Below are 14,255 nucleotides of genomic sequence, written 5' to 3'. Positions count from 1 at the left end.
CTTTTCAAGGGTTTTGTTTCTTTCTGAAGCTGAAGAAACAGAAGCTCACATACACCCCTGATTTGCTAAGAATATTTCTAAACCTTTCTCATCACAGAGCATACCCAGGGTCTGGGAACTCCACTAACAATCATTCATTTATTTATTCATTCATCATTTTTTTCACTCATCAAACATTTGCGTACTGGATTAAATGCCCAAACTGTGCTGGAGTTAAGGAAACAAAGGGGAAATATATTGAGTCTTTACTTAAGGAGCTCTTCCCCTGAAGAAAAGAGAAAGGCATGTAAATAACTGAACACTACAAGATTATTGGTGCCTTGCCAGAGGCCTCTTCAAGGGTGGTATGCAGTTGTGATGGGAAGTTCAATCTCTGTTATCTGCCTACATTCGGATTTAGCTCTTAAACTCTGTGGCCTTAGGCAAGTCCTAGCCTGAGCCTCAGTCTTCCCATCTGTAAAATGGGGGTAACAATGGTACCTACCTTGGGGCATATATAGCATAGTGGTTAGGAGTCTATCTTCTGGAATGGGACTGACTGGGTCAGATCTCAGCTCTACTACTTCCTAGCTCTGTGTCCTAGGGCAAGTTACTTAACAACTCTATTAAATGGGGACTAACCTTTTGCCCCACTGCCTGGAGCTGTCTAAGATTTAAATAAGTGAATGCATTCACTTGGGACAGTGCTCTTACACCTGTTGTATTATTACCACCACCTTCAAAGGATGCAGGGGGCTAAGAGGAAGGTGAGAGAAGGGTGATTCTCCATCTTCCTGGCAAATTGGGAGATGAGCAGTGAGAGACTCTAACAGAGGAGGTAGCATCTGGATAATTAGCTATTCAATGTCTATATCACCTCCTACTTCCTTGAGGTTAGGGATCATATCTGCCTCTTTTCACCATCTCCTTCCCACCTCCCAGCACAGCCCATGGAGTAGGAAATCAATGAATGTGGGGACAATTGAATGACTAAAGGATCAGTCTATCCTCTTTACCGTGGCATTTGAGATATTTCACAATTTGACTAGGACCCACTGTGATGGTAAATTTCATTTGTCAACTCAACTAGGCCACCAGGTGCTTAGATATTTGGTTAAACATTATCCTGGGTGTAACTGTGATGGTGTTTTTGGATGAGATGAAGTAGATTGCCTTATCGATTATGGATGGGTCTCATCTAACCTGTTGAAGGCCTGAATAGAATAAAAGGCTGGGCAAGAGAGAATTCTCTCTCTCTGCCTGACTGCATTCAAGCTGAGACATCAGTCTGCTGCTTTCAGGCTCAGCCTTGGGCTAGAATTAACACCTTCAGCTTTCCTGGTTCTCAGTCCTTCAGACTTGGACTCAGACTAGAATAATATCGTCGGTTCTTCTGAGTCTGAACTTCTCAGCCTCTATGATCATATCAGCCAATTCCATATAATCAGTATCTTTATGTATATATCCTGTTAATTTGGTTTCTCTGGAAAACCCTGACGAATACGCTCAGTCTAATTCCTGGAATTCTTTCTAGCTCTTCTGCCCTAGGCTCTAGTTATAACAAATCTTAAGAAGAAATGGTTTTATTGGCTGTTCCAATATTTTTGGACTTCCTTCTTTTCTTCCCTAGCAGGAAAAACCAGACTCATTCATTTATTCATTTACTCATATTTATTCAAAATAACAATTGTAATCATTGAGGAAATAGCGTACAGGGTGCTAGAAGATAAATTGTGAAGATTGTGTTACCCCCTCTCTGTTACATTTCCCATCCTCACTCTGCCATACTGAAGCTACGTGGGGCACTGACTCTCGGCTTCCAAAGAAGCAGAAAAAGGGAGGAGGCTGGTTGAAAAAACCAGTTATGATATTTCATCCTCCATGCCAGTGACTGATTTAGAAATCCAGAGCTAGGTCTACCAGAGTACGGCATTCTCCTACAGACAAGGATTGGTTCAAAAATGGGCAGTGGCCCAACTCAGTCCAATGAGGTCAGAGGGAAGTTAGACAAGGGCTCATGACCCTTAAGAGAGAGCCTCAAGATAACTGGTCTCCCCTCCTCTGAACATTATTGAATAAAGAAGTGAGGCCAGCCAGCACTGAAGCTGCTTTCTCTTTTCGAACCTATGAAGGAAACCTACATAGGACTGACCCAAAGCTGATAGAGGAGCCACTGGATCAACTCAGACTTGAGGTCTACTCCATCTATGAGTCTTTATTGGATTCATTTCCATATTAATCCAGTCACTTAAACAAGCCTGTTGGAGGTATGTTTTCTGGTTTTAAAAAATTCAGCATCCTAACTGGTATAAGCATGTAATGCAGGGATTTTGACATCAAGGGCAACGTAAGTTTTTCTAGAGAGTGGCATGACTGGATCCAATGCTTTAAAAAGAGCCCTCTGGTGGCAGTGAGGGAGGTGACTGGGTTTTAAGACTTGAGGCTGGACCATGCTGTAAGAAGATGTCTGTTGTGGACATCGTTCAGGAACAAATGAAGGAGACACCTAAGGAGACACCTAACGAAGGCTAAAACATACACATTGACAAGTATTCTTCCTCAAAACTCTTCATGTTCTGAGACTATGGGCCCACATGACAGACCTGGAGACAATTTAGAAATATTCATTTATCCAACACATTTTTTGGAGCAATTCCTTCCCAGCACTGTGCTTGCTGCTGGAGACATAGCAGTGACCAGGACAGAGACCAACCTTTGTGCTTACAGGGCTTACATCTCACTACAGGGACAGACAATAAGTGAGATGTGCAAGTTCACATATAAGTCAGTCATATGGTGATACATGCTAGGGAGAAAATTTTTTAAGGGGGGAAAAGAATAGGAAGTATCAGGGAAGGGAAATTATTTAGTCAAAATTTGCCACCCTGTAGTCTCCAACAGTTGAGGCTTTTCTCAACAAAATTTTCAAGGAATGGGACCTTTCTCTATTCTGTGGCTGACTAAGTACACAAAAATCATTGCTATTATAATAAAATTACCCTAATATTTTTGGGTGCCTACAATATGAAAATGAAAAGCATTATTCTAATCTTTCCACAAATATTATTTTACTTAATACATTAATTCCCTCCTTATCCACAGGCGATATGTTCCAAGGCCCCCAGTGGATGCCTGAAACCTCAGAGTGCTGAACCCAATATGTACCATCTTTTTCCTACACACACATATACCTTTTCACTTAAAGGAAGCACCTTACAACTTCTCTTTGACATAACAAAATTGCAAGCTTCACTACTCCTACACTTTGGGACCAGTATTAAGTAAAATGAGGGGGACTTGAACATAAACACTGGGATAGTTCCTCAGTCAATCTGATAACAGATATGGCTACTATAACAGACAGGGAGCATCTGCAGCGTGGTGACAATGGACAAAGTGATGATTCACTCCCAGGAAGGAAAAAAACTGCACAGCATGAGGATTCATCACACTACTCAGAACAGTGCATAATTTAACTTACGAATTGTTTCTTTCTGGAATTTTTCACGTAATGTTTTTGCACCAGGGTTGGCTATGGGCAATAGAACTGTGGAAATTAAAGCCAAGAATAAGAGGGGACTACTATATCTATTTTGGAGATAAGGGAACCAAAAGTCAGTGATGTAAATTAAACCATCTAAGATGGCGAGGTGGCAATAGTTCTAAACCTGGGTTTACATAACACCAAGCACTTTGTTTTGCTTTTTGATTGTATGATGCTAACTTGGTAAGGTAACTCCTCTTTATTCCAAATTTTTGTTTCCTGATAGCTATGATTAGTAGTATTAGATAAGACAACTAAAGAGAAAATGGAACTCATTAAAAGGCTATATTTGATTAGATAAGTAAAATCTCTCAAATGTTGTTCCATGAGAGGATATAGAGAAGTCTTTGAGGGTTAAGCCTGAACTCACAGTGTGGCTAGCTTATACACCAATATTCTTGATTATCTCACTCCGTTGTCCCTATGTCTCCCCTTTTTGTTTACAAATATACAATTTACAGGGCCTGCGTGCGTTTCGTTGGAGGTCTGAACTGTTCCAGAAAAATGAAGGTCTTTGGTACTTGGAGCAGTGAGTCAACCAGATTGCAGGGAAGAGACTTCTTGTCCCTTTCTTATACAAAAACAAAACAAACAAAACAACCCATGTAGTTATGCAAACCCCATCATAGAGACCCAAAAGCCAGAAATCAAAGCAAAAGATGCTCAGTGGATATCCTTATTTGGGATTATGTGGCTCCTCTGCTATCCACTTTTTAAAAAATTAGATGCATAGGGTAACATTGATTAATAACATTACATAGATTTCTGGTGTATAACTTTATGATACAACATCTGTATATTCTAATGTGTGCTCACCACCCAAAGCCTAATCTCCTTCCGTCATCATATATTTGACTTTCTTTATCCTCTTTGTCCTCCCCCCACCCCCCTTCCCTTCTAATAACCACCATTCTGTTGTCTATATCTATAAGTTTGGGCTTTTGATTATTTGTTGCCTTTTTAATATTCTACATATGAGTGAAACCATATGGTTCTTGTTCTTTTCTGTCTGACTTATTTCACTTAGCAAGATACTCTCAAGATCCATTCATGTTGTCGTAAATGGAAGTACTTCATTTTTTTAGAGCTGAGTAGTATTCCATTGCATATACTTACTACATCTTCTTTACCCATTATGTTGTTTCCATATCTTGGCTACTGTGAATAATGCTTACAGTGAACATAAGGGTATATATATCCTTACAAATAAGTGTTCTCAAATTTTTTGGGGAGATACCCAGAAAAGAGCTTTCTAGGTCATGAAGTAGCTATATTCTTAATTTTTGAGAAGCCTCCATACTGTTTTCCATAGAGGCTGCACCAATTTACATTCCCACCAGCAGTGTGCAAGGGTTTCCTTTTCTCCACCTTCTCTCTGACACTTATTATTTTTTGTCTCATTGACAACAGAAATTCTAACAGGTGTGAGGTGGTATTTCATTGTAGTTTTGATTTGCATTTCTCATATAACCAGTGGTGTTAAGCATCTTTTCACATATATGTTGGCCACCTTTTTTAAAAAAAGATTGTATTTATTTATTATCAGAGAAAGGGGAAGGGAGGGAGAAAGAGGGAGGGAAACATTCATGTGTGAGAGAAACATCAATTGGCTGCCTCTCATGCACCCCCAACTGGGCACCTGGCCCACAACCCAGGCTGTTGCCTGTAGAAAGGGAAGAGCCAATGGAGGTGGAGGGTCAGGGGAAGTCCACTGTTTTCTTTATATATATAAAAGTTTAAAAGCTTCCTGAGAAAGAACTCGTGCTATAGGTGGTCATTCTGCTCAGAGATAATGGGTCAGAAGTGAGGGTTGATTCTGAGACCAGCCCTCAGATGATCCTCCTACCATCCCCTCCTCACAGATTTGAGCCCTAGAGGCAGGGAGATACTATTTTATTAATCCTGTAATCTGAGAGTGGCAAGAAGTAGCATGTGCATGACTTTGGGCATACGCACAGACAGTGGCTAGCATTGCCAGTTACTTGCTTATCTCATATCCATTCCTCCCATTCTTCCTCATTTTATTTTGAGAAGGATTGTGCCCAAACAATTTCTCATCCTTCCTTGAAGCTAGTGGCAACCATGTGAAAGCATTCTTGCCAATGAGATGTAAGCAGAGCTGTGGTTTTATATTAAAAAGACACACTCAAGAGCTAGTCTTTCCCTTTACCCATCCCCCTTATTTCTGCCTTGATCATGGACTTGATGGCTGGAGCTGAAGCACCTATTTTGTGACCAAGAGAACCACAGAGACGCAGACCCTGATCACATGAAAATGCTCAAACTAGAGCAGTGACTACCTATGTCTGGGTACATTTTTATTTCTTTCTTTTTAATCCTTTTTCTAATATTCTTGTTTCTCACAAATTTGTGAGAAAAACAAGGTCTTACTATTTAGATCTTTGTTAAGTAGAATATGGCCCATGGACCTACAACATCAGCACTACCAGGGAGCTTACTAGATGCAGAATCTCAGGCCTATCCCAGACTCCAAATCAGAATCCACAGGACCTTCAGTTGACTCATACATGTTCAATACATTAAAGTGTGAGAAGCATGGCTGCAGTAATCACAAGATTATGACTGATTGCAATCTAACTCATTTACAGAGGTTGGACCCCACAAGGGTAGACTAGGTGCCACTTTGGCACTGACCGTACTGGGGATTATCACAGACAAGCAGCTAAAGTGGGAGAAAAAGAACAGGCAGGTCAGCCAGGAGGACTAGTGTGCAGAGCATTCTTCAGATACTTACTAAATACTTGCCAGGTGTTTACTCTGGTCCACGTACTGTTACAAGCATTTAGTCAATATTAGTTTATTTAATCTTCTTAGCACTTTTGTGACTCATTTTATGAATGAGTAAATTGAGGCACAGGCAGGGTAAATCATAGAGTTGGTAAGTGGTAGAGCCAGGATTGGAAGCTATGCATTGTGTTTCCAGAGCGTCTGCACTCTTCCCTGCGGTCTTCCCATAATCTTTGGGGAGAATTTTAAGAAAAGCCAAAGAACCAGTAGAAAAGGTAGAAGGTGGACAAGTATTCTTTCATGGTCCTACTTTTACTCCCTAGCTAATGTGATTTGGGAGGAAGGGGCTAATCATTATCTCCTTTAATCTTCAAAACTTCATTTCATCAACATATATTTGTTTATGGCCTAATGTGTACCTTGAAATGGGGATTCCATGGTGAGCAAGATCCTGCTCTTGCCTTCAGACTTGAGAGAAAGAGGACAGGCCAAGAGCTGTGATGCAGTCCTGTAATGGCAGTAAGCTCTGTGGGACTAAAGTAGATGAATGCCCAATCCAGGAAGGCTGGCTGGAGGGAGACAAGGGCCAAGTGAGACCTGGAAGATGACCAGGGGTATTCGGACACAGCTGGATTGTGTCAAATGTGCTTCTGAGGAAATAACAAATACAAAGGCCCAGAGATGGACAAGAAAGCACTGCGCTGGAGGGCCACTCATCCCATTTCTTTAACAGCCAGCCCTGAGGGATAGATATTATTAATTCCCATTTTACAGACACAGGAGCTGAGGCACCAAGAAGCTAAGCAATGTGACGAATGTTAGTGTTACACAGCATATAAATAGCAGTGACAGGCTTATGTCTGTATCTGCTGCTAGATCTACCTTACTTTGTCTTGCCCCTTCTAGAACAAGGGACTCTATTCCTCCTGGTGTCCAGCAACTTTGACCAGAAGTAACACCAGTATCTGGTAATAGCTGGCGTCAAAGTTGTCCCAAAAGGCTCCCTCACACTATTTCATTTCTCCTGCTATACTTCTGAACCCTAATGAGCTGTAGGTCATGACTGGCTGCGCTCAGTAACTAAGTTTAAGGTGATGGGTGATGTGCCTGCCTGGCCAGCCTTCCCCAGTGAGATGCGGGCTGTGGGGAGTACCTCACATATGCATTTCCACCTCTGACCCCCAACCCCACACATTTAGACATCTTCCACTTGCCAACATGTGAAACACCCTTTCTGGTTTCTTTGACAAGTCACTGGCTTCCTCCTACCCCACGTTCTTCTGTGGCTAACAAGGGGGACTGACATGTTATCAGGCAGATGTCTCTGTGCTTTTTTGGATTTGTCACTGACCTAATGCCAGGAGGGTGCCGAATGGAATCTGGTCATCCCTGGCTGAATTTATAAAAGCATAGGGCCCAAAACCAGGAGGCAGACTTGAATCAGCCCTTACAGGGGAAGGACATTCAGTTTTGGGAGGAAGTTGCCAAAAGGCAGCCAGTGCAGAGGAGACTGTCCAGAGTGAGGGGCTCAAAGCCAAAGTATATGAGAAACACTGAAAGGATTGGAGTTGTGTGGCCTGAGGCAGAGATGACTCAGGGGGAGATGGCTCCCAAACGAGGCTGCAGGGGACTGCAGGAGAAACCTCAGGAGTCCCGTCTCACAGCTGCTGCAGAATTCATTCCTCCCTAAAGCCTGAGCTCCTCTCAGTTCCTCCACTCTGCCTACTAAGCTCTTCTAACTCACCCTTCACCTCAGGCTCACCGTCCCACTCTCTCTCTCCCATTTTCACAAATGATTTTGTTTCCTTTCCAGAGAAAATGGAGGTCAGTAAGAAAAAAATTCTCTGCACCATCAGCTAATCAGTATCTGAACTCATCCTTGCCTCCTTCCTTTTGGTCTTATGGAAGAGAGCCTGGATTCCTTCCAAGATGATTTCCTCCACCCAGACTCTGGAGTTCATCCATCAACCTTGTTCCTACTTCTTCAGCATCTCCCACTCTGCTGGTTCTTTCTTGTCCTCCTGTGCAAGAGGCCCAAATGTCTCCTATCCTAAACAAACAAGCAAGCTTCCCACTAAACCAACCATTGCCTCCTTTTCTATATTCTCATGCAGTTAATCTTTACAATTCCTTTCCTCTTTCAGGCTTTATACATAAACTCTATCCAGTTTTCAAGCCATACCACAGAATGCTAGTGCCATTTAACATATTACATATTATTACATTGGACCATGTGAAATTGCCATGTTTTTGTAACAGCTTTATTGAGATATAATTCACTTACATTACAATTCATTCATGTAAAGTGCAAATTAGTATATTTACAGAGTTGTGCAACCATCACCACAGTCCATGCTAGATCATTTTCATCATCTCAGAAAAAAACCCCCAATAATATCATTTAACTATTCCTCCAATCTCCCAATCCCAATCCACCCTAGGCAGCTACTCTTCTACCTTGTAACTCTCTATAGGCTTGCCTCTTCTGAGCATTTCATATAAATGGAATATGGAACAGGCCATCTTTTCTGACTGACTTCTTTCACTTACCATAATTTTTTCAAGATTAATTTATATCATAGTAGGTGTCAGTACTTTGCTACTTCTTATAACCAAATGATATCCCATGGAATGGATATATTACATTTATTTATGCATTCATCAGTTGATGGACATTTGAGTTATTTCTACTTCTGACTATTATGAATAGAACTGCTGGAAATATTTAGGTAGAAGTTTTTGTGTGAACATATTTTCATTTCCCCTGGGTATACACTTCGAAGTGGAGCAGATGGGTCATATGGTAACTCTATGTTTAGCTTTTTGAAGAACTACCAAGTTGTTTTTCAAAGTAGTTACACCACTTTACATTTCCACCAACAATGCAAGAGGATTCCTATTTCTACACATTCTTTTCAGGAATTTTTACTACCTGTCTTTTTTATCATATCCATCCTAGCAAATGTAAAGTGATACCTCATTGTGGTTTTCATTTGCATTACCTTGATGACTCATAATGTTGAGCATGTTTGCATGAGCTTCTTGGCTATATGTGTATCTTCCTTGGAGAAATGTCCATACGCATCCTTTGCACATTTCTTATTTGGGTTATACAATGTCTGCCTGGAAAAAGTCCAGCCATTGTTAATACAATGAGAATGGTTTGTGGAACATCAAAGTAACCTGGCAGCCAAGGAGAGTGGGCTGGAATGCACATGCGTGAACAATGATGACTTCACTGTACTAGTCATTGGGAGCAGTAGACACCTTTGAGTGAGCATGTGTACTGTGTGGTTATCACATTCAAAAATGAGTGAGCAAGTAGAGTAATGAATCTGCATCAAATTTTGCATTAAGCTTTCCTCCATGGAAACTATTGGGATGATTCAGAAGGCCACAGCTTTCGTCATCTCAAATCATCAAATCACCGGCAAATGATGATTGGCAGCTTTATCACAACAATGCACCCACTCATGAATCACATCTCATCCAGAGTTTTTTGGCAAAAATCAAATCACCCAGGTGACTCAATCCTCTACAGCCCAGACTTGGTGCCCTGTGACTTCTAGCTTTTCCTAAAACTAAAATCACCTTTGAAAGAGAAGAGATTTCAGACCACTGATGAAATTCAGGAAAATACGATAGAGCAGCTGATGGCAATTGGGAGAGCTGTGTGAGGTCCCCAGGTCCCTTCTTTGAAGGGGACTGCGGTATCATTGCCCTATTTACAATGTTTCCTGTATCTTGTATTATCTTCAATAAATGTCTCTATTTTTCATATTACATGAATGGATACTTTCTGGACAGACTTGGTATGTCTTTTTATTATTGCCTTGTAAGAGTTTCTTATGTTTATTTTCTAAATTCAAGACCCTCATAAAATATATAATTTGCATATATTTTCTCTTATTATATTGGTTGTCCTTTCATTTAATTGGTAGTATCGTTTGATGCACTCAAGTTTCTAATTTTGATAAAAGTTCAATTTATATATTTAATTTACGTATTTTGCTGTTGTTGCTTGTGCTTTTCGTGTCACATCTAAGAAACCATTGCCAGATCCAAGATTATAAAGACTTACTCCTATGTTTGTTTTCTTCTAAGAGTTTTACAGTTTTAAGTCTTACATTTAGGCCTTTGATCCATCTTGAGGTAATGTTTGTACATGGCATGAGTTAGGGGTCAAACTTCAATCTTTTGCATTTGGATATCCTGTTGTCCCATCACCATCTGTTGAAAAGACTACTCTTTTGTCATTGAATTATTTTAACATCCTTGTTAAAATTCAATTCACTATTAATGTGAAGCTTTATTTCTGGATTCTCAGTTCTATTCTATTTATCTATATATTTATTCTTATGTTTGTACCAAATTATTTAAATATTATGTTTTGTAGTAATTTTTGAAATTGAGAAAAGTCCTCTAACTTTGTTCTTTTTCTAAATGGTTTTGGCTATTCTGGATTCCTTGTTTTTCCAGGTAAATGTTAGGGTTGGCTTGTCAATTTCTACAAAGAGTAAACTTGGAATTCAATAAGAATTGTGTTAAATCTCTCAATCAACTTGAGGAGTATTGCCATCTTCACAATATAAAGTCTTCCGGACATCCTTCCATTTACATCTTTTCTAATGCAACTGCTACAGCATAATAGTGATACACAAATCAGGATCCAGTACCACCTTAAAATCATAATATATCACAAACTGTAAGCAATGAGGATGGTGGGTTTTGGTGGGGAGAGATGCAGGGGTCTCTTCTGGGGTGAAGTTAGTTGCATGTGTAATTGCTTGTGTAGTAGTTCATCCAGCTTTGCACTTTTCTAAATGCATACAATAGTTCCATAAATAAATAACTAAGTTTATTTAAACAAACCAAAAAGGCTCAGCACTATAATTGGGGTTATTCCAAGAAAGCAATTCTAATGACTAATACTTACAGAGCATTTACTATGAACGGGGCTCTGTTTGAGGACCTTATACATATTTATTCATTCATATCCTGCAAAAATTCTTTGAGTTAGGTGCTGTTGTTGACTCTTTCTTATAAAGGAGGCAACAAGAACACAGAAAGGCTAAGAAACTTGCCAACCCCACACTACACTAAGGGCAGTGACCTGGAATTTGAGCCAGCCAGTCTGGATACTCAAACTCTGTGTTATACAGCCTCTGTATTGATAATAAAGTCAACACTGGTTAAAGGAGAATAGATACATGACCCTTTTTAGAGACTAAAAGGATATTTAATAAAATTCACCATCCAATATTGACATGATAAAAGAACGTTTACGTTTAAAAATGCATCATGCTTAAGGTTGGAACACTAGAAATATTTTCTGTTAAAGTCAGGAACAAGATAAGCAAAATAATATTGCCACTATTATTTAACATTATTCTAGATGTACCAAGGTTAAAATATAAGTTTAAGAATTGTGAAGTGAAGACAGTATGATTATTTGCAGGTATTATAATTGCATAGCTAGACAATCTAAGAGTATGATTAAAAAAATAAAACTAATATCCAAAATCAATAGCATCTCTTGTGTTTTTTTTAAAGCTTGAAAACAAAATTGAAAAAAATTGTACTTTAAAAAGTGCCAACACCCACTGAAAAAAATCAGCAACAACAAAAGTGAAAGAATGAACGAACAAGTGAAAATACATACCTTGTTCATCAGTAAGAAGATTTAATGGTGTAAAGATGTATATTGTCTCTAAATTAACCTTACATTTAATTTTACATCAATAAAAATACATGATGAGGTTTTTTTGGAAGCAGGCTCACTGAGTCTAAAGTTCACATTGAAAAATAAACAAGTGAGACTAGCCAGGAAATTCTGAAAAAAGAAAGTAATAAAGAGGAATTAACCCTAAGATGTATCGAAGCATTTTATAAAGCTACATTGATGAAAAAAGTTTTGTCCTGATACATGAAGAGAAAGGGCAGATTAACGAAACAGATTAGGATCTAGAAACAGACCCAAATACATTTGAGAAGCTAGTATAAGCAGTCCTTGCTTTATAGCACTTTGCTTTATTGTGCTTCGCAGATACCCTGCTTTTTAAAAATTAAAAGTTTGCAGCAACCCTGCATTGAAAAAGTCTATTGTCTCCATTTTTCCTACAATATCTGCTCACTTTGTGTCTCTGTGATGTATTTTGGCAATTCTCATAATATTTCAAACTTTTTCCATTAGCATTATGTTTGTTATGGTGACCTGTGCTCAGTTATTTGTGATGTTACTATTGCAATAGTTTTAGGGGCCACAAATTATAACCCAATAAGTTGGTGAACCTAATCAATAAATGTGTGTGTTCTGATTGCTCTACCAACTGGCTTTTCCCCTTTTCTCATGCTCTCTTAGGGCCTCCTTATTCCTTGAGAATATTGAAAATAGTACAATTAATAACCCTACAATGGCCTCTAAGTGTTCAAGTGAGTGCATGTGACTATGCCTCTCACTTTAAATCAAAAGCAAGAAATGATTAAGCTTAGTGAGAAGGTATGTCAAAAGCCACGATAGGCTGACACCCAGGCCTGTTGTACCAAACAGCTAAGTTATTAATGTAAAGGAAAAGTTCTTGAAGGAAAATAAAAGTGCTACTGAAATGAACACACCAATAATGAGAAAGCAAACAGCCTTATTGCTGATACAGAGAAAGTTTTAAGTTGTCTGGATAGAAGATCAAAGCAACCGCAACATTGCTTTAAGCCAAAGCCCAATCCAGAGCAAGGTCCTAACTCTTCAGTTCTAGAGAGGCTGAGAGAGGTGAGGAAGCTGCAGAAGAAAAGTTTGAAGGTAGCAGAGATTTGTTCATGAGGAAAGAAACGATCTTCATAACATAAAATGCAAGATAAAGCAGCAAATGCTTATGTAGAAGCTGTAGCAAATTATCCAGAAGATCTAGCTGAGATAATTAATGATGGTGGTTATACTAAATAACAGAATTTTAATGTAGATGAAACAGCCTTATATTGGAAGAAGATTCTATCTAGGACTTCTGTAGCTAGAGAGAAGCGAGTGCCTGTCTTCAGCACTTCAGACAACAGGCTCACTCTCTCATTAGGGGCTAATGCAGGTGGTGACTTAAGTTGAAGCCAATGCCCATTTACCATTCCAAAAATCCTCAGCCCTAAAGAATTGTTCTAAGTCTACTCTGCATGTCCTCTATAAATGGAACAACAAAACCTGGATAATAGCACATCTGTTTATAGTCTGTTTTGCTGAATATTGTAAGCCAACTATTGAGACTTACTGCTCAGGAAAAAAAAAAATCCCTTCCAAAATATTACTGCTCATTGGCAAAGCACCCAGTCACCTAAGAACTCAATGGAGATGTACAATGAGATTAATGGTTTATTTTATTTTCATGCCTGCTAACTCAACATTTATTCTGAAGCTCATAGATCAAAGAGTAATTTCAACTTTCAAGTCCTATTATTTAAGAAATATTTTGTAAGGCTATAACTGCTATAGACAGTGATTCTTCTGATGGATCTGGCCAAAGTAAATTGAAAAACTTCTGGAAAGAATTCACTATTCTAGATGTCATTAAGAACATTTGTGATTCATGGGAAGAGGTCAAAATTTCAACACTAACAGAAGCTGGGGAAAAACCGATTCCAAACCTAATGTATGACTTTGAGGTGTTTAAGGCTTAAGTGGAGGAAGTAACTACAGAAATGGTGAAAATAGCTAGAGAACTACAATTAGAACTGGAGCTTGAAGACATGACTGAATTGCTGCACTCTCATGATCAAAACTGAATGGATGAGAAGTTGCTTCTTTTTTTTTTTTTTATTGTTCAAATACATTTGTCTCCATTTTCCCGCCACCACTTTCCCCTGCCCCACCCACCCCCACCTCCCTCCCTCAATCCTTTCCCACTTTGGCTTTGTCCATGGATCCTTTATATATGTTCTTTGATTTGACTCTTCCCCTTCCTTTCCCCATCACCCCCTAGAAGTTGCTTCTTATGGATAAGCA

Source organism: Pteronotus mesoamericanus, unplaced genomic scaffold, assembly GCF_021234165.1.
Source record: "Pteronotus mesoamericanus isolate MK-2021 breed Mesoamerican mustached bat unplaced genomic scaffold, CSHL_Meso_final contig_64, whole genome shotgun sequence".
In the NCBI taxonomy this organism is placed as follows: domain Eukaryota; kingdom Metazoa; phylum Chordata; class Mammalia; order Chiroptera; family Mormoopidae; genus Pteronotus; species Pteronotus mesoamericanus.
This window is presented reverse-complemented; position numbering follows the sequence as displayed.